At 44.4% G+C, this 21,273-nt stretch overlaps 1 protein-coding gene across 4 annotated transcripts in view; it reads left to right on the top strand.

Moving 5' to 3' along the window:
* Positions 1 to 3,933: 3,933 nt before the first annotated feature.
* Positions 3,934 to 21,273, top strand: part of HTR1E (5-hydroxytryptamine receptor 1E) — a 39,058-nt gene continuing 21,718 nt past the window's right edge. The window contains exons 1-4 of one of the 4 annotated variants that reach the window (XM_064650048.1): positions 3,934 to 4,350; positions 20,169 to 20,294; positions 20,388 to 20,465; positions 20,588 to 20,711. The gene's annotated coding sequence lies outside the window, so the exon portion shown is untranslated. Of the gene's footprint in view, positions 4,351 to 20,025; positions 20,295 to 20,387; positions 20,466 to 20,587; positions 20,712 to 21,273 lie in introns of all 4 variants that reach the window. The other 3 variants (XM_064650049.1, XM_064650050.1, XM_064650051.1) reach the window with 3 other exon arrangements.

Raw genomic sequence — 21,273 nt, 5'->3', positions numbered from 1 at the left:
TGTACATATCTAAACGTTAATCACCTCCATCTAAGCAAGTCACTCTGGGCTCCTTTAAGACTTGGTGGAGAGAAATGAGCATCTCCAAAAGGCAGCTCATTTCATCTCCACATAGATGCCTAAGATGGATGAGAGGAGTTGCTTTCTGGAGGTGTCTATTTCTCTCCATTATCTATACAGAGAGCCTGAGGTGATGAGCTTGCACTCTGATGATTAACTCACCATGTCAGAAGCTAAAGGCATATGAATCCCACATGAAGTGTATTAGCATTTGAGCAGCCAGCCCTGCAGACAGAAGGGAGGGGGTTACAGAGCACACTGTTGACAGCCACTCTGGTGGATCCTTCTTGCCCTGCTGAGACGTGCCTGGTGACATATCCAATGATTTCCTAGGGAAGAAGAAGCAACCTAAATGCAAAGAATGGATCAGGAAAGGAGAAGGGCAATACATTAAAGAAAAAGAAATCTACAGATTGCAACCAGCCAACAATTCCCTGCTGGATGTTTCCTGCCCAACACAGCATGGCTCACTACAACTAGTTATACCTGAATTACCCAGAACTGCAGTAAGGGAGATGGTAGTTAGCCCACAAGATGGTCTCACACTACCTTTCCCCTTACATCTGCAGTTCTGCCATGATGGAAGATTGGCAGACTGAGCAGGTGCATGCACACATATCTGAATGCATATGAAATCTTGTCTGAAAGGCATGTTCCTTTTCACAGCAAGACATCCATGCCCATCTGAAAGGAAGCAACTTAACAGGCTCTACATCATCTACCTGTAAATATGCCCAGGATATCACAGATCGGGTCTGAAGGAGTGTTGCTGGTATGCAGTAAGAGATGATCCAGAGATACCTGGAGATACAGAGATACCTCCCCACCATGCAAGCCGAGTACTTGTCCCCAGCACTATTTTGTGGGAACTGAAGAGTCCTCTTATCACCATTCAGAGCTGGGAAGATAAGACACAAAATTCTCTTGAGCACTAGCCTGGTATCACAATTACTGACTAATCCTGTCTCTATAGCCTGTCACAAGAACATTTTTTTGGCAGTCATTTCAGCTCCTTTCACAGTCACATGAAATTAATTTAATTATTTTTTTAAAAATCTAAAGAATAATGGGATTTAATTGACTTAATGTGAAGCTTTCTAGGCTGTCACTCCACCCAGCTTCCGATCAACTCGTAATCGTTCAGCTGTGAGTGACTGACATTTGTGTCTTTCATTAAGAGTCCATTGTCTCAGTTAAAATCCTTCCTTCCATGCTTAGTTTTGTGTCATATTGCTTTTATTTTTCAAATCTGTATTTTCATTGTCAGGCACCCTGGACAGAGGGCTCTCCATGTGTATGGGATTGACACAGCTACCTCCTGCTCCTAGAAGCAGGTTTCACCTGTCGCTGCAGTGTGTTAGGGGAGGATGGGTGAGATGCAGAGTCACTGCCTGAGACAAGACACATGCCATGTTTTATACAATCATGCACATGTCTGAATAAATACTACTCAGTTTTTATTTGTCTGACCAGCATGATGATGGCCCCACTGAAATTTATGACCCTGTTATGGCTGATGTCATATGAACACATATCAGCCTTACCATCCTCCTCTAATCCCCAAACAAAAGTAAGAGATGTCAGAGACTCTGTAGGAAGTCCAAGACAGAAACTCTCTTCAGCACTAATGACCGTAAAAAATGCTTGAGAATCTCATTCCTTTGTTGTTCAAAATTTGAGGAAAGTATTCATCATTAATGAGATCCAGAAGTGATCTCATTGGTATTCTTGATCTGTGCCATCTTCCACTCCCATTTTAAACCATAGAGCCCTCCAGCAGTCTTAACACCAGAAAGCACCAGGATAGAATCACAGAATATGCCAAATTGGAAGGGACTCAAAAGGATCATTGAGTCCAACCCTTAGCCCTGCACAGGACCATCCCCAAGAGTCACAGCATGTGCCTGAGAGTATCATCCAAATGCTTCTTGAACTCAGATAGGCCTGGTGTTGTGACCATATCCCTGGAGAGCCTGTTCCAGTACCCAACCACCCTCTGGGTGAAGAACCATTTTCTAATATCTAACTTAAACTTCCTCTGACACAACTTCAGGCCATTCCTTCAGGACCTGTCAGGGGTCACCAGAAGAGATCAGTATCGGCCCTTCTTCTTCCCCTCACGAGGAAGTTGTGAGGGTCTCCCCTCAGTCTCCTCCAGGATGAACAGACCAAGCTGCTCCTCATACAGCTTCCCCTCAAGGCCTTTCACCATCTTCATTGCCCTCCTTTGGACACTTCCCAGTAGCTTAATATCTTTCTTATACTGTGGCGCCCAAAACTGCACCTCATATTCAAGGTGAGGCTGCACCAGTGGAGACCAGGGCGGGACAAGCAACTCCCTTGACCAGCTGGTGATGCTTTGCCTGATGCCCCCAGGACACAGTTGGCCCTCCTGGCTGCCAGGACACTGCTGACTCATGTTCAGCTTGCCACTGACCAGGACCCTCAGGTGCCTTTCTATGACACTGCTGCACCTCATTCCCCAGTCTTTACGTACATCCAGGGTTACACGATTCCAGGGGCAGAATCCAGAACTTTCCCTTGTTGAACTTCATATGGTTGGTGATTGCTAGTCCTCTGATTTGTCAAGGTCTCTCTGCAGGGCCTCCCTGTCTTCGAGGGAGTCAACAGCTACTCCAAGTTTTGTGTTGTCTGTAAACTTGCTGAGTACCCCTTCCAATTCTGTGTCCAAATCATTTATGAAGATGTTGAAGAGCACAGGGCCCAAGATGGAGCCCTGTGGAACCCCACTAGTGACAGGTCACCACTCTAATGTTACCCCATTCACTGTTACCCTCTGTGCTCAACCTGTGAGCCAATTGCTCACCCACCACATGATGTGTTTATCCAGCTGTGGGCTGGACATTTTGTCCATCAGGATTCTGTGAGAGTATCCTTCGCTAAAGTAGGAGAGACAGGAGCAGAGACTTAGTGGAAGGATTTTTAAACAAACAACACTCCACATTAAACCACAAGTATCTACAGCTGTGCAAAATAATATGATTTCTGGTTAGTGACAACTTTCTTAGACAAAGCAGAGGTTCTTTTACTTCCATTCTTCACTTATTGTTTTCCTTGTATCCCATGCATCCATCCTTGCTTAGAAAAGCAGAAACCTTTCAAGACTGTCCTGTAGCATTTTTATACCAATTGTCTGATGTGTGGGGAAGCTTCCATCCTACCTGTTTTGGCAGAAATATAGCATCACAGTTGCATTTGGCAATGTAAACACTGCTGGTAGAAATCGTGTCATTCTCAGAGGGAACAGCTACTTGATTTTGAATCATTAATGGCCTCTAAACTCTCTCTGGGGTACTTCCATAGGGTATCTGTCACTCCGTACAGGTTATACAATGTAGAACTGAGCGACTTCATTCCGGTGTGCTCAGACAGCGTGGATGCAATGTTACAATCACAAAACACGCTCGCAAACGCACATGGCTCACACCACAGCCCCGCCTGCTCCAGGAGCGCGTCTCCAGCACCGGTCAGCACAGGGTGCTGACGGACGGGCTGCGAGGAGCGGGCAAGCCCCAAGCAGGCTCCAGGTTCCCAGACAGTCACCGCAGCAGGTACTAGCCCTCGTAAGCGCTCTGCCCGCCGACACACCCACTCTCCGCGCCGCTGCCCGCACCAGCGTGGGCTGAGCTCCAGCTGGGAGCGGGGTGACCCAGCCCCGCAGCCGGGCTCCAGGCAGGGCGGCAGCCGCCCGCCGACCCACGCCCCGACAGGGCAGCGAGAGCGCCCCCGACAGGGGCCCAGCCCCCGCGCATCGCTGGCACGGACAGCGGCGACAGTCGTGCCTGAGCAGCGGCTGCAGCCACGCCGGGGAGCGGGGAGAGGCGGCGGCTTGGGGCGGGGGCCGGGGCCGGGCCTGGCCGGGTGTCCCCGCGGCTCCCCCGGCTGTGGGCGGGCGGCGGTGCCCCCTGGCGGGCGCGGCCGGGCGGGGGCGGTGCCGGTGCCGTGTCCCCGCCGGCGCGGAGCGGAGAGGAGCGGAGCTGCCGCATCCTCATCCTTGCCTTGGCCCGGCCCCGCCGGCTCCCCCCGCCCAGGGGGGGCGGGAAGGCAGCTAGCGCTGCCCGCAGTCGCGGCGCGCCCCGAAGTGGATCCGCACGGCGTTTCCCCCCCACCCCTCCGCCGCCGATAAATCCCAGTGCCGGGGGGTAGCGCAGCACTTGGCGGCTGCCGCGCTACGGGGAGGCGACGGAGCTCGGATCGTCCCAAACATCCCCTTCCCGGGGTGGCGACCCCCGCCTAGGGGCAGCAGGAGCCGCTACCGCCTGAGCCCAGGTGAGTGCCTGAGGCTGGGCAGCTGCGGGAGGAGGGACGGGACAGTGCGGGGGTCTCAGGGAGCTGCAGGAATGTACAGGGTGCCTCATCTGGCATCCCCCGCTGCTGCCCGGAGGAGACGGGCTGCAAGGGGAAACCTCGTTAGCACAGGAGCGGGCAGGCAGCAGGCTGCCGCCCTGTAGTCACTCCTAAGTTTTCCTTCGTGAGCTTGAGACAGCTCCCGAAGGTGTCCTTGAGGGCTGCGCGGCTCCGGTGTCCGTGGGAACCGTGGAGCGGGAGTGAGTAGCGGGGGTATCCCGCCCAGCGCGGCTTCCCCTCGGCGCCCAGCGCTCCCGTTGTCCCGGTAAGCAGCGTGCTCTTCAGGGTTGTCCAGGTGTCCCCAATCGCTATTCGTGTTGGTGTGAGGTTGTCTTTAAAATACCGGCCCTTTCTCTCAATAGGTAGAAAGGGCAGTGCTCTGCTTTCCCATGCCTGGGTGGGGGCTGAGTGGTGGAATGATTCACAGGATGTGAAAATAGTACTGTACGAGGTAGACTGTACTTCTCGCTTCAGGACTGGACCTCCAGGGGCATGACATACAGCTGTTGGACTGTCGATCTACCTGTTGGTCTTTATGACCCAAAACGAGCATCAGGTGGAATAGACACCTTCCTTTAGTCACAGTCTGGAGTCTCCTTCAATATAGATGTGTAGAGAGATAGGGGGCAGAGAACAGGGCTAGTTCATTTGTTGTTTGTAACCAACCTTACACTTAAAGTCCATTATTTGGGTTCATGCTGACTCTAAATAATGGGCTATTAAAAGCATAAGGAATTTCATCTGTGTTTATTTCCTGGTGGCTGGGATTCTTACTGAAAAAATTCTGAAATGTTCAGCTTCAAAAGAAAGGAATTGGCATGTAATCTGGGTGTACTAGGGCTCTAAGTTTAAAAACAAAGCAAACAAACAAACAAAACCAGAAAAAACCCACACCAATCTGTAACTCCGATGATATAGAAATAGCACTACTTTGCCATGGAGAAACTTGTAAGTATGGCATCCACATAGCAAAGTGCTTGTTAAATTCATGTGGGGGCTTAGGTGTCATGAGCTTCGGTGGAATTACTGAGCTGCTGAAGGCAAGGCTGAAGGCAAATGTGCTTCTGCATTTCTCAAAACCAGGGCTTAAGTACTGCTCATTGAAGCATTCAGTCACATGAATCACAGTCGTTCAAAAGTTCAAGGCAAACCAAATCAGGGAAAACGTGGACTGAACAGCATCATCAGTCTCTCTGCACAGAACTAGGTAATCACTAGCGCTGTGGATTTTTCCTGTGGATTTTTTAGGAGGTCTGTAAATATGGGGTGAGCAGTTCTTGACTGTCTTGAAATGCAGCTTACAACCTCCTAAGAGCCAGTAGCCCTCCATGATCGAGGGCTGGCTTCAGCCTACATTTGCATTTCAGTCACCTCTCAAACTCCAGGACTTGGGAGGGTAGCTTTCATATGCTCTACCCAATTTTAAAAGTGCAAGCACATAGAGAATCTCTTATTTGGTAAGACTATGATCTGCAATTCATTTACAAGCACCAAAACCAGATTATTGTCAGGCATCCGATAGATAGATAGTTGTCAGGAACCAGAGCACTTTCCAGCATGAAGAAAGAAAACATTATATAATTAAGATGTCCAAGGATTAGCATTTATTTCTAAGTAGCTTGGTTCTTCTGCAAGGTACTCTTTTATTCCTATGAAATTAGAAAATGGTACCTCTGCTGATGAAATCCTGTACATGCTGAAATCATCTGTATCCTTGGGTATCTTCCCATTCTTTTCAGGATGCAGATAAATATGCCTACCTTACAAGCTCCAATAAAGTTAAGATGCACTTTCGCTTGTATTGTTCTTTAACAATTTGAGGAGTGTACTGACAGAAGCAGTGTTGATTTCACAGTTCTGTGTTAGCCTGTTGCTTTTGATGATGTCCCTGGAGCTTTGTTGTTGTTTTTTTTTTTCTTTTACTGTAAAACCCACCAGCTTCACCACATGGCCACCTAAAGACAGTGGATGTTGGCTTTAAAACTCGTGTATCCCTGATCCTGGTATGCCTGCTGAAATCCAGGTGTCCCTTACTGGCAATTGCATTAGTGAGTAGAATGGGAACCTGGCAGCAGCCCCTCTTCTGACTGAGGGGTTTGGATTTATCATAACCTTCCTGTAAGAGTGACATTTAAGACATGAGGATCTCTTCCAGGACACAAAGGGAGTAGTCATGTATAGTAAAAAGGAAGAAAAAAATCTCAAAGTAAACAGTGAGAAAAGTCTTAAATCAGTTCAAAGCTATTTGGAGAGTCATTGGTCAAACAGTGGGAGGACACAATAAGTAAAAGTCACCAGGCCAAACTCATCTCCATCTAATTACATTAAGTCTGTCAAACTAATCCCTGACACAACTTGACTAAAAAAATATCAGTCTGGTTCTCCTTAATAAAGTAACTAGTGTATTAAAAACGCCAGCACCTATTTCTCCATAAGATCATGTATGTAAATACAGCTGCTTAGGGGCAGCCCTCATAAATTCAACAGGGTTTGACCTGTGTAAAATTAACTACATGCCCAAGGTTTTACTTCTGCAAACAGATGGTGGAGTAGCCCTTCTGAACCTTTCTACATAGATAATTTGATGCTCTTGACAATCCTGGCAGCAACAAATGTGGAGTCTGTGGAGGTCTCTGCAGGAAGTTCTGCAGGTGCAGGTAAGGTCAGAATTTGAATGTAACTGAGGTGGAGATGTGATCTGCAGAAGTGAGATGAGGAGCGCCAGGTGGGAAGCATCATGCTGACCTGGGAATAATCTGCTGCACAAATGTAGTATGGGAAGCAGCTTGCCTGGTAGAAGTTCTGCAGAAATAAAAAGCAGTGCTGAGAGGAAGCCTGACATCTCACAGGGCTGCACAAGGAGGATTGCACCCTACAAAACATGTGGTGGGATTTGGTCCTGCGAGTAGGCATCGGTGAGATCTTGGCTGGAGGACTCTGCCAGCTGAGGACACAGCTGTTCAGTGTGTCAGCTACCTGGTAAGCGTGCAAGGAAGGGCTTAAAAATATGGTCTGAGGGAGATTCATCAGGCTTTTTAACCTGAAGAGTGGACTGAAGCAGGACATGCTCATAGCCCCCAGATCTCTAAAAGAGGAAGGGTGTTATCTTCTCCCTGTGAAGCCAGCATGGGCTCAAGCCCTAGAGATACCAGTGTGCTGGACTGCTGAGAAACTTCCCATGGAAAAAGTTTCTAAAGGCTCAGTCACATTCATAGCAGCAGCTGTACTCCCATCCAGGCAAGGAGATAACCCTGAAAGAGTCACAGGGTGTCCTTAGATATCCTGGGCTTGGGTAGGACTTGGCAAGGGTGCTTTTGTAACAGGGAGCTCCTACTACAAAGGGATATCTTTCTTTGTCCCACAGACAGCAAAGTCATCTTGGACATAAGTATTTGGGCCTTTAAATTATATAGAATTCCAGGAAGCACATTGATCAGCCACAACATCTAACTCCTCACATGGAACAACCCTTTTGCTTACTGTTTCTTCACATCCAGAAACAAGAAGGCAAAATGCCGAAACGAAGACCACCCTTTTAAAGACAGGGCTTAGTCTTACACATGGCAGTTGCCAAGGCTGTGGCTGCTGACTGAGTCTTCCTGGATGCCAGTTTCCCTTCTGTTGCCTTTGCTGGCTGAATCCTTTCAGTTAGGTGGCAGTTTCTTGGGCTATAGAGTCTGCTTGCTCTCCCTGGACCTGCAGGGAAAGCACCTCCTTATCCCACTGCTGTGGCCAGGGGACATTTCCACTCCTGCCTCTGCTCTGGATTTCACTCTGCACTGCCAGAGTTTCCTTCTTCATTACCCACAAGGGCTGGCTACTTCCCTTACCAAAGAGCTTGTGGGACATGGGGTGCAACCTTTCCCTGCTCAGCCTCACTCTTGCAGGAAGACACAAAAGGACATCTCCACTGGAAGCAGGCAAATCAAGTATTTGTCTGTTGCAGAAGCTCATAGTAAAATTGCTTCTGAGGGTTACCCATGTCCTCTCAGGGGTCTGTCTGGGATCCTAAAAATGAAAAAGCTTATTCAATCTATGCAGTACTCTCAAAAAGGCATGGTGGTACAATATCAGCAGCTCACCAAATATGATTTAAAAGCTAGGGCAGCACATTGCTAGCCCCCAGCATTGCCACTTGGTTGCTACCACTGGAAACCCTCTTCTTTCACACTTCTGGCCAAATGCCACAGCTTCAGGTTGGCAGGGAACAGGCTGCACTGAGACCTCCAGCACCACCCTTGCAGAATTATCCTTCTTTTCCTGAAAGACTTTCCAAGTTTGGATATCCTGGGGGAATATCATGCTGATAGCTTCTAATTATGCTGCAGTTGATTTACCAATTTATGCCTATTTAAGAGCTAGAAGTCATGGAAGGCCAGGATGGATCCCTTTAATGAACCTGCATTTCAGATGTAGCAGCATCTCTTTGGAAGAGCTTTCAGAGAAGGGGTCAGACACATATCCATCTCTCCAAGTTGGACAGCCCAATCCCAGTATGGGCTACCTGAGCCCTTGGCTCTCTCCTGTCCCTACAGACACCTTCTTCATGCCTCTAGGTGTTTTTGCAGCTACCTGTGCTGTGGCAGCATGTCATCATAGCAAAATGCTCTCTTGAACTGTGCTCCATGGGTTGGGCCTGGAGCTGCTTCTGTCTCTGAGTGTCTTTCCTGTAGGAGATGAATTTGAAGCCAAGCATATAAGCTGAAAAGTACCATTCAGAAAGAGATTTATGGTCCTGTTTCATCTGGGATGCATATGTGGAATTATTCCCTGCCTGAAAGCACTGACTCAGAGCTCACATGTAAATTGCCGGGATAATTCCACTATTCTGTGTTTCACAGAATTAAATGTTCTCTGCCTTGCTTCAAGTGTTTGGTTAATGAAAATCTTTCAGTTTTCTCGTAGAGAGAGTTTTGTAGACTGTTGGGCTGTAACTATGTCTTTCTGACTTGCAAACACACAATGACTGCCAGTCAAATTAATATCTTAATTTTAAAATGGACAGCTTCCCATCAACACCACATTCTTACAGTAAGGTTTTTCATTAGTAGCATTTCTCATGTATGAGAAGTTCTGCATGAGGGAAAATACCTGGAGCTTAGCAAAACTGTATCTGTGCTGTGTCTTAACTTCACATCCCAAAAAATCCAAAGGTGCAAAACTGAAGTTGGCTGCCCGGCAAGATCCTGTCGTGGGAGTGGGCGATTGTAATACACAGGCATAATTCACAGGTTTATACAGCCAATAACTTAATTTTGATCCATTTACAATGACAATTCATTAAAGGACCGAAATAACAAAACAAAGTAATTCTTAAACTGCTGAAATAGGTTAGGTTCAGTAGTTATCGCCCAATTTTCAAACTGAGTGAGGTCTGAAGTGGGTTACAAGCGGGCACACATACTTTTTCTTTACTAGATGTTTTCCAACTGATTCTGCCAGGCTTCTCAGGGTCAGAACATCATGTGCCTGCTCTGACCAAAGTGAAGTGGTCCAGCTGGGTGCACACATGCACCCAGCTCTCTGCTTGATGCTGCTTGCTGTGGTAGCTGTTGCTGCTCAGGTGGTTTTCTGTACAATTTGCGTTTCCCTGAGTTGTGACAGTCAAGAATCCACCTTTCTCTTTTTGATGAGCTGTTATATTTCATAAACTAGCCAAGCGTTCTCACGGAGCTGTAAATATTTGATAAAAACTTTGCACGGTGTGAGTGTGAACTGCACAGTGTAATAGACAGCTAAAAATCAAATTATCTTCTTGAATTAAGAGCCCAGATTATCACTGGTTTTGTTTACTGGACTGAAACAAATATCTGAAATTCCTGAATAGTTGGACAAATTATGCATTAGGAGCTTGTATGAATAGAGCACTCACCTGGGTTAAAATTGCACTTTCCTGCTGTATGTGTATGAGCCTTTCTCTGGGCTGCCTTTCACACAGCAGCTTCTTGCTGAGCCTTAGGAGAGCTTTCAGGGATATTAAAACACAGACTGTTCCTCTGAAAAACAGCGATCATCTTGTCTATATTTGAATTCTTCCTGTGGGTCCTCAAAACAGCTAACCCACCAGACACATAGGGAAGGCCAAGAGGAGGTCTCATTAGCTATTTGAGCCTTTTGCTATTAGGAAGCCTATGGTCTCCTTCTTCAGATATTTTCCAGTTGTGTCAGGTAATGCATGGATACAAAAGAAATCCCCCTCTTTTGTATCCATGTAGACATAGTTATAGCCCAACAGTCCACAAAACTCTCTCTAGGAGAAAATGGAAAGATTTTCATCAACCAAAGAAAAGAGAGTAAGAAATAGTAGTAAATTCCTAATCTAGTACTAGAAATAGTAGTTATCCAAAATCATTACAGTTTGTGCTTGAAGGCTGGTGTCAGAAGGCCTCCTATGATGGGACTGTCCTTCCTGGCTGAGCCTTGGTGGGTTCCAAAATGCTGTGTCCGATTTTTAGGGGCAGGGACTACAGTTCTAGTTGCTCCTACTTGTGGAGAAGTTCGTAAAAAGAAAGTAGGGAAATTTCTACATAGAATTTTTCTTATCATGATTAAAGAAGTGAAACTAGCCCTGCATTTAACCTGTTAATTGTGATGATTTCTGTCCTGTAGAGTTTGAGGCAACCACAGACTTTCTCTTCTTTCTGGTAGATGCAGAAGTGTCTGTGAAAGAGGGAGAAATCTTCCATTAACAGCAATGATGCCAAATTTGCTCTGAAACCTTCTCATATTAAATGACAATTGACATTTTTAATGACTTAGTGTAGTCCAGTTGTCTGTTTGAAAAGGCTACAGTATTTAGTGTCAAAGTACCAGTTTTCTATCACTGTTGGTTTTTGTCTCTGAGTTATGATTTAACATATATACTAAGCTGCTAAAAGTAAATGCATGTCATACAAAAGTAAAGCTTACTTATTTTCCCAAGTATTTGATAATAGAAGAACTATTTTCAAACACAGAAGAAAAAACACATCATAAAGAAAACTAGAGCCACAAGAGATTTAGGCACAGCTTGTTTTGAGGCAGGTTTGATATGTAGGTGGGTGATAAATATACTGGGATTTGCTGGTGGAGATATTTGCAATTTTTTCGCTTGGTGTCAAAAAGCACGTCATGGATGTTTGGAAACTTACAATCGTGCTGTTTCTGTTAACTGTTCCTGTTAATAAGTGCTAGCAGAGAACCCTGCCCAATGCTGCTGAAGGGCAGCCAGAAGAACAAGTGAGAACATCCTCAGCAAGCCCTAGGGACATCCAAGATCAGGGCGGAAGCTGAGCTTGAGGTACCTTACATTACCAGGAAAGCTTAAATCTAGATTGTGGGCAGGTCCAGACACCAAGCCCAGGGGAGAAGTGAGGACTTGGCCCAATTACAGCAGTATATTAGAAGAAAAAATCCTGTCAATTTTCTTGAGTCCCTGATATCTATACAAATTCGCTGCATGTGTTTTGGGATTTTGTCCACATCCTTTAGGCACTGTAGATGCCAACTGGAGCCAATAGAGGTTTGGGAACTGCTGAGAATGTAAATGAGTTATTAATATATAAATCAGATAGGGGAGAAAATATTACTTAAGTGTCTTCCACACCATATTGAAACATTTTGCTTTTCTTAAACCCATTTTCTTTACTCTTTGGTTGCCAAGGGAGTTTTCTAAGGTAAACTGCTATTATCCTGGCTCCTTTATAATTTGGGGGATTCAGCAGATGTGACTGGAGCTAAGTGTAGGTTCTCTCCCAGGCAAACACTTCCCAATGTGAAGTTTTTGCATACACTGTATATGAGATCCAGGCTGCGTCACACTTAAAACGATCCTGTAGCTTTCCCTCATGGACAAGGTGGGCTGGCATTCATCACCATCTTCTGGCCACACTCAATCCCACTCTGTGAGACCTGAGACCATGGAACAAGTATCTCATTACTCCCTATGTCTGTATTCACCCTGGCTGTCCCTTGCAAGTGCTTCTGCCTGGGCATCAGAGGAGCATTGGAAAAATCCAGGGATTGAAAGAGTGGTTCCAGAGCAGCCAGGGACAAATGATGGAGAGAAACCTAAGAGTTTTCACCCTTAACTAAAGCAGTTTTCCAAAAGTGAATGACGTTGAGTTGCATCCATCTCCCATGCTTTATGAGTGTTTCAGGTATGACCATCTCCTGTGTCACTGACCGCCCCGGTACAGGTGTGGGGAGCTCATGGGGCTCTCCCTGCTGTGCAGCTGTGTCCTGGGACCTCTGGGACCTCCAGGAGCACACAGCCAGGAGCAAGCAGTAGGGCTGTTACTACACACTGTGGAGCTAGAACTTAGAACGTAAAATGTAAAAGTAGGTTAAAAATGAGGAGGCTAGCATTTATCTCATCTTGTAGTTTAATTTTTACAGTGCACCTTAATTCAATCTTCTCTTTTTCGTGTATAGCACATTCTAGTGCAACCATTGAATAAGACATTCACCTAATGTTAAGAGCCACAGTAAAATAGTCCTTATTTACTGATACATTTATAGCCAAGAAGCTTGCAGACAGCACGCTCTGAGCTGTGTGATGATTTTAATGTGAGGGTGGCATTTTCATGGATAAAATTTCCATTATTTCATAACCAAGCTATTGTTTTCTAACCAGGCACACAGTAGGCATTATTCAGAAGGGGAGAAAAAAAATATATTTCTTTCAGAAATTATATTTTGGGTGCATGTAATACCTCTCTTCTCTGTGTATTTAATTCATGATACTGTTGATACCATGGTCTATTTTCAGAAAAATATGTTTTCTCTCTGAAACTGACTTATAAAATAAATTTTTAAACTGTTGTCTTCAGCAGGCAAAGCATGGTAGTAATTTTATTTTTAGTATTTTAAGCATAATGTTTTTACATTGTTGATTCAACAACATATATCTTAATGGAACTTTTAATGTAACAGCCTTTAAACAATTTCACTATCTAGTTCAGCAGTACCAACACTGATCTAATTTTGGGCCCTTTTAGATAGAATACTTTAAGCTGTTTCATGAGGCATGAAATCCTGCATGAGTGGTTCAAACTGTGTGTAATACAAGGCTGAGCAATACTGCGTGATCATGAAAATTATTCTGAAAATCAATCAGTGGGAATTTTCACTTTTGCTGGAAGGTTTTTTGGCAGATAGAGTGTGGGGGGGCAGGAAACAGCATGTTATGGGGTTGAAAGGAGCTTAAAGTATACAATACATGTGAAAGTAGACCTTGGCCAGTGATTGCCAGCCAGATGATGGTAAGAAAATCATCAGCAAGCTATGCCCACTGATAAATGTCACATCCTGGCTGTGCCTAACAGTGGAGCTAAATAGACAAAAATTCCTTGGTGGCTCCTTGCATTCCCGCACTGAAGTGTCAACACAGAGAGATCTAGCTGGTCAGTGCTTCTTACAGAATCAATGTTGCCTTTAGAAATGTCTCTGGACAACTGACTATTAGTAGGTCTCCAAAATGGTGTCTCTTTACCTAATTCCTCTGGTCCCTCAAAATTTGTATTCAATTTCTATTCCATGTCTGTCAGATGTGCTACAAAATAGTACCCCAAACTGCTGATTTTGTCTGCTTCTTAGGCATAAGCTTTTTTTGAAGCCATTTCGAGGACATTTTTGATCCTTCATCATCAGTTTGTGCAGATATGTTGATACATCACCTACTTCCAATTACCCTCCAGTGTTAACCTTTTTGTGGTAGCATTTATCCCCAGTTACGTTATCTTTCACACCGAATTCACACATGGACTTGGATATAGTCAGCACCTTTGGAAAGAACTGGAGTGCCTCTGATCATGTAGAGATCTCTATACCTTCACCTGTAAACTCTTTTCTAAATCAATGTCATTCAGGCAAAAATAAATACTTCTTATGACCCAAAAAACCCCTTGCATTTTTATGACATTTCATGTTCCAAACATAACCTAGCTAAGGAGAAAACCATTTCTTATGGTGCTGATGGGGATCAAATGTGAGCTCTGTTCTCCTGCACCTGCAAACTCTGTTAATGTCCTCATAAGTAAGATATATTTAGCATCAGCTATTTAAAAAAAAACAAACCTACTTCATTAAGTAGAAAGTATTATTGTTATATATACTGCTTCTGAGACTACACAAAGGAAGGGGTCTGGGTTTGGTTGAGGGAGGAGTCCTACTGGTGAACTTTAGTTGTACCAGCCCACTGGTTCTTCTATATTTGGGGTTTCTCAAAGCAATGTCTTTCCAGGGTGTTCAGATAGAGGGCAGGGAACTCAGTTCTGATTTTCTTCAGCCTTTCCAGAATTCTGAATTTGGTGAGACTTTCAACCACCCCAGTATTCCTCAAGTGTGCTTTTTTTCAATTTTTCCCTAGTTCTGTTGCACCTGGTCACTGCTTGCAGGCAAGCAGCAGAACCACTCATACCCAGGGGGAGGGAACTGGTCCTGAAAATGCAGCCCTGGGTAAGAGGAGACACAGGCTGCACTCCCAGATGAGTGGTGCCCTTGCTAATCCTGCTTCACAGAGGAGCCAGGTCACATAATCTCTTAAGGTCCCTTCCAGCATGGCAAATGCAGGACTTGGCTCCTGCATTTTTATAGCATCACGTAAGTGGCATCTTCATGCTCTTCAGAGAGGCTGCCAAAACTTCCACTTTATTGTGGAATAATAATAATAATAAACCAATAAAATGTGGTTCAATATCCCCCATCCCAGCTCTCAGCGATTACACTTATCTTCTCTTTGCCAGTGTTAAATCATCTGACAAAGTTCTTGCAGTGTAGCATGTTGTCTAAAAACTATTCATCCCACATCTCTCTCATTCTTTGCAATATGGGGAATATGCACACCACCATAAAGAGGCACTCAGGAACAGAATAAACACTGAGGTAGGGAATATCCCTGGAACACTTCAAAGTTGTTGTAGTTGTAGTTGTGTAGACGATGTGCTAATCCCCTCCATTTCTGGCCAGTGCTTTCTCTTGAAACAATAGGTGATGCTTTCTCTTGGTGTGCTCTCTCTAACAGCCTAGACTTACCAGGCTGACACTCAAGGGAAGTAGTTAACTGCTTCCCATTAGTCTAGAAGTCAAGACCAAACAGAAACCTCTACAGAAGCCATATGGAAGCTGGAGGAAGAACTCATTGCCCTGTCAAGAGCTAATGACGGTGAGACCGAAGGGGAGAGAAATTTCCCACTAACAAGCAGAGCCATCCTCCCTCTTAGCTCGCATTTGTAGCCCTATGCGTGTTCCCAACACCCCACACAGGACTAAGGGGATAGGATCCCTCGCTCCCTGTCACAGCCGTGAATGGCCAAACCAGCACCCCCCATGAGACACCCTGCTTTCTGTACGCTTACTCTCTTATATCTGCATGCTTCTTAAAAGGAGTTATTAAAGACTACCTGGAATGTTTTGACATGTTCTTCTGATTTAAGGGCATCAATTTTAGCTACTGTAGCTCTGGCAGTACTGGTTTTGCTATTTCCCTCAATTCCCAGCAGAAATTAAGCAGAGGATCTGAGATTCAGATGTTTGAGATTAATGGGATTGCTCAGGTATGGAAGCAGTGACAAAATGGAAAGTTATTCCTAGTAGAAAACATAATTAGTCCCTTTCAGATCTTCAGTTTGACAGTAGTACTAGCATCAATTATTCTCTGTAGGGAATATTCCATTTTAACGAGGTTCACCGTAATGTCATCCTTTCCCAGTAGTATTGGAGGAGAGAAGGCCTGTTCTAATTGTTATCTTCCTACCTTGAGATTTTTAACATTTGAGCCTCCTACTTATCATCTAATACTTTGCCTTGGCTTCAGCACCTGAACAATTCCTCTATTCTCAAGTGTCTGGAAATGAATTCTTTTTTTTCCTTTTTTTTTCCCCTTTTCATTTCTGGAAGGAGTCTGCAATCAACAATGTTTCCAAGCTAAAAGGTATTATTACAAGTAAAGCTAAAATCCTCAGTGTGTGGAAAACATGTCAAAATAATCTGGCAAAGCTATAAGGCTGGGTCTTGGGGAGAAAAGGTAGCTCTATTGTGTTGGTTTCAGCTTAATCGGGAAACTGTGTCAACTCTGGGTCTCAACTCCTGCAGGTCACAGAAACTCTTCCGAGCACACCATCTGCAGCTTCTTCCAAAGTTATTAAATTGTCAAACTCTGAATTCCTCAGGTGCAAAATACGCTGTATTTTTAAGGGTGGTGCTGCTGTCCTAGTGCATGCTTCTTGAGGAGTTTAACAGAGCTAGATGCAGTTTGTGCTGTTAGGTTTTCTCAGGCCAAGGAGATTCTTCTTCCCTCCATGCCAGCATTGGCGATGAAACCTCACGGCCCTATGCAAAAGTCACACTTTCACTTAGTTTCTCACCCTGCTGTTCCCTCTCCCATTTTGCCATCTATAATCCAAAAATACTGTCTCCAATTTAGATTTAGATGCACAGCTGTGTGACTCAATCCCCTAGATAGGTTTGATAATCAGCCTTTATGCACAGCTCCAAGTTATTTTCAGTAGAGGACTGCTGAAAATAAGCAGAGAAAAAATTTAAAGAAATTGTAAGTAATCTCCTTTCCCACACCTCCATATTGGGACACTCTCTGGGTAAACATCTCTGAATAAAGCTGTTCTAAACTAAATAAATCACTGGCTTTGGTGGGTATAAAATGAGGCTGGCAATAAAACCTACATAAAATCGCATCAAGATGTTGAAGTCCTACCCGGAATGCGATGGGACTGGTGTGCCCTGCTGCCAGCGCACCCAGCCACAGCAGCTCACAGGCGCTGTACCCAGAGGTGGCCCATTTCTGCCTATGTGGACTTGCTGTTCAGATGTCCAGAGCAAATTGCCAGCTCTTTGCTCAAGTGACACCTCAGGAGGTGGTGAGACAAAATGAAGTCACTGTTGTGACACAAAGTGTAGAGAGGGTATGATGAAACTGGTGAGGGATCTGGAGCACAGGTCTTATGAAGAGGAGCTGAGGGAGCTGGGGGTGTTTAGCCTCAAGAAAAGGAGGCTCAGGGGAGACCTTATCACTCTCTACAACTACCAGAATGAAAATTGTAGCCAGGTGGTGGGTCGGTCTCTAAGCTAGAAAACCAGAGGAATAAGCCTCAAGCTGCACCAGGGGAAGTTTAGATTGGATATTGGGAACAATTTCTTCACTGAAAGGGTTGTCAAGCATTGTAGTGGTCTGCCTGGGGAAGTGGTAGAATCACCATCACTGGAGGTATTTAAAAGACATGTAGATGTGGCACTTAGAGACATGGTTTAGTGATGGACTTGGCAGTGCTGGGTTAATGGTTGGAATCGATGATTTTAGAGGGCTTTTCCAACTAAACTATTCTGTGATTGCCACAGCTGGACAACATCCAGCTTCAGCCCATGGGGCCTCCAGAAGGGTTACTAAGCTGGATGCTTTTTAAGAGCTCCCAAAAATGTTTGTGTTCAGCAGGGAAGCTCTGCTGTCTCTGCAAAAGCAGAGGGCTCCCACAGAGATGTTTGCTACTGGCTGTTATGTTATACAGGCAGTCCAGTTGTCATAGGGTCTTAGATGAAAATGAAAAGGCATGTTTAAATCTAGTTGTGCTGAATAACTTGATTAGTTGAAGCATTTATGATAATTGTATTGAAACCCTAATTTTCATTGATGGGGTTGTTTTTGCAAATTATTAACAATTACAGGTCACCCTTGAGATGGAAGCATCTTAAACCTTGTTGTAAAAGTTTTTAAAAAGTAATTCATATCTTATTTACTCTGTCACCAGATCATTTAACGTGCTAATGCACTGGGAATGTCAAGCTGTGCTTGATAAGAGCAGAGTTTTCCTTCTATTCGTTGTTATTCCCATGTAAATATAATTAAGGCAAGAAGTGTCTTAGGGGTGCCCGATCACATGAGTCAAATTAGCTCCCTTTTTGCCTTGTAAGGCCAACACACACAGAACTGCAAGGTTTCTGGGAAAGAGCCATGGCTTAGGGCAGCACCTTACATATTTGGCCTCTGAGCCCTCACCTATGCTGGCTCTGTGCAGGGAATCCTCAAGGGTCATTCACTGGGAACTAAATACTTGTCTCATCTTCAGCATGGCAACAGACCCAGCAAGTACCTCTGGAAATACTGTCATATTTCATGTTTGGTTGGTGCTTAAGGTGTTCTGAATTTAGGTTTGTATTGAAGCAAGACTCCAGCAAACATCGAGTCTTGGGAAAACTGGAATTGAGGAATTTTGGAGTGATTCTTCCAAAATTTGTGGGGAAATGGAAATCTTTTCACTATCTGCCGAAAGCTTTGTGTTAGACCTGTGAAAAAAGGTATGGAGTGATATAAAGAGCTCATGCATCTGCATATCTGAGAATAGGAGCCAACATGCTCCAGCAAAGCTTTAATGTATCACAGGGAAGAGTACATCAGGGCACACTGAAAACATTCAAGATACAGGGGAGGACAATCTTTGGACAGAGTTATATCTTTAGGGTAAAGTTTGAAATTTGGTAATTATTCTCTAAAGCACCACAAGGAACTAGCAGTATTCAGTGGGGATGAAGTAAAGATAACTTCATCCATCTGCTGGAGGCTTCAGTTTCTCAGAGACCAGGCTCTCTGATAAAGGGTGACTTGATCCCAGACTACCTAGCGAGCAATCATTTGAGTTACTCACCATACAGACAGAGTAATTTAGGCAGTGGTCTATGCATGTTGATGACCCCTACAAACCAGACTGATTTTGATTTAGTGCCCAAGAGTGGTTTCAGATGCTTGATATAAGACCTTTTCAGATAAGGAGCCTATTGTGACTTGGTCAAACCACTCCATCACTACACTATATAATTTCAAGCATATAATTTGACACTATGTAATCCATCAGAGTTCATCTATCTCAACTGAAATGACTTTGTACATGAATATATGAAATTCTAATGCTGCCCCATTTTCCAGTTCCCATAAATTAAATGTGTTCAGTAGAAGACTGAGAACATATAAGATCATCTCTCTGCCCTTTTACATTAACAAAGGTTGTAGCAGACTACAACTGAAAAGTAGTCATTACTTTAGTCACAAAAGACCCTAGAGTGAACACAATACAAAAAGAGAATTAATAGTATGTTACCTGTGTATGATGGGACTGCAGACAGACGTTGAAGTGTCAATAACTTGAAGTGAGAGTGGCTGCTGTTGTTGCCTTTTTTTTTTCTTCAAACTACTCCAACATCCTGTGCCAAATAATTTTGACAGCTTTCAGCTATGAGGGAATACATAGGCAAAATTTACTGCTATAAACATATATTTAGGAGGAGGATGGAGTAATTTTCTGTGCTAACCACTGTGCCGTCAGTACACTGTTGAATTGTGAGTGTTTACTGCATGATGTGCATAGTGTCTGAAAAAACATTGTTTTTTCGTTTCTGTTTACATGGCTTTTTCTACACTAGTTTCACCGTCTTAGCAAAATATCAAATACAATTGTCTTTCCTAGGTTTCAGCTGAGAGATCGACCGGAATAGCCAGTCAATATAAGAGTGCTCACAAGGATGCAGGGATGAAGATAAGACAAACCATAGTAAGCTTGGTAGTATAGCAGCATCATTAACCTTTTTTTTTTTCCTGCACTATATTTTTCACAGACAAGAGCGTTAGTAATTTTAACTTTGATTGAGAACTGCTATTATCCACTCACAGCATGTGGGAGCAAACAGGCACTTGGATAAATCACAAAAAAAGAAAACCACTTAGCATGCTGCTTCCCTCAAAAACACTTTTTCTGAAGGTATAAAGCTGAGTGCTGCAGGGAGAGCATGTGTGAAGAAAGAAGCAAGGCTACAACAGCCCAAGGAAGCATGCTCAAGGTCAGCCTCTCTCACAGAAGACTGGGAGGTCACGTTTGATTTAGAAGGTATTCTGATATGTTTAAAAAATTTAAGTAATTAAATAATTCAGTGAATAAAAGCCATCAGGATTCTAATGCAGTGTTAATGGGGTCTTTCAGAAATCGTGAAGATGATTTTCCTGAGTGACATAACTGCAGCCATTAGCAAACTTATCCAAGAGCAATCATCCATTAAAGGTGAGTGCCCGCACTTCCTCAATGCAGAGTAGCATGAGGAGCAGCACAAGCATTCTTGTTTGCAACCACTGAAATGAGACACCAGCGAATAACTTCTGAATTGCCTCATTTTCCTCCTGCAGGCACTCAGCCCTGGGGTGTATTTGCCACCCTTCAGCACCCGTTGAAGCAGGCAGTGACTCCACCAGCATGAGTATGCCGGAGGTCATCTTCTCTACGCCCAGTGCTGCTCCAGCAGATTGCTAGGTGAGAAGTAAATCAGACCAATTTGAAACATGGAGTACTTCTCACATGCTCATTGAAAAGAATAAGACTTGCTGGACAGTCTCCACAAAACCTCAACACTCCTTTGGACTGGCATTTCCTACCAAGTGTGCCAGCAATGTCAGCATGAGAAAAGACAACTAGGAGTAAGGGCTACAGCTGCTCCTTTAACACTGTTGGGACAGCCTCCAGAGTAAATTTCCAGCTCCTACTGAATCTGACTGGATATATCTTCTATGCCAATGCCCTTGCAAAGAACCAAAACCTTTTGGAGGATGTTTGGAATTTCATCTGGGCTGTGTAGAATCCAGCAATAAATTATTCCAATATGAAGGTCTAATACAGTTAATAGATCCTATAAAACTGGCTACTGTGTTTCATCATGTTTAATTTGCTGCAACAACCTGCAGACATCCGAGCTGTTTCAGCTTCCCTTTTATAATCATCAGGTGCCCTGAGAGAAGCTCTCCCAGCTGAGGAGTCCCTGTGTCACCAGCATCTCTGCATAGACAGGCGGTGCAATGCCTCCAGAGTATTCAGCTGC

Source organism: Pseudopipra pipra, chromosome 3 (genome assembly GCF_036250125.1).
Source record: "Pseudopipra pipra isolate bDixPip1 chromosome 3, bDixPip1.hap1, whole genome shotgun sequence".
Lineage (NCBI taxonomy): Eukaryota > Metazoa > Chordata > Aves > Passeriformes > Pipridae > Pseudopipra > Pseudopipra pipra.
Note: the sequence above shows the minus strand (reverse complement) of the source record. Positions and strands in the feature narration are given on the sequence as shown.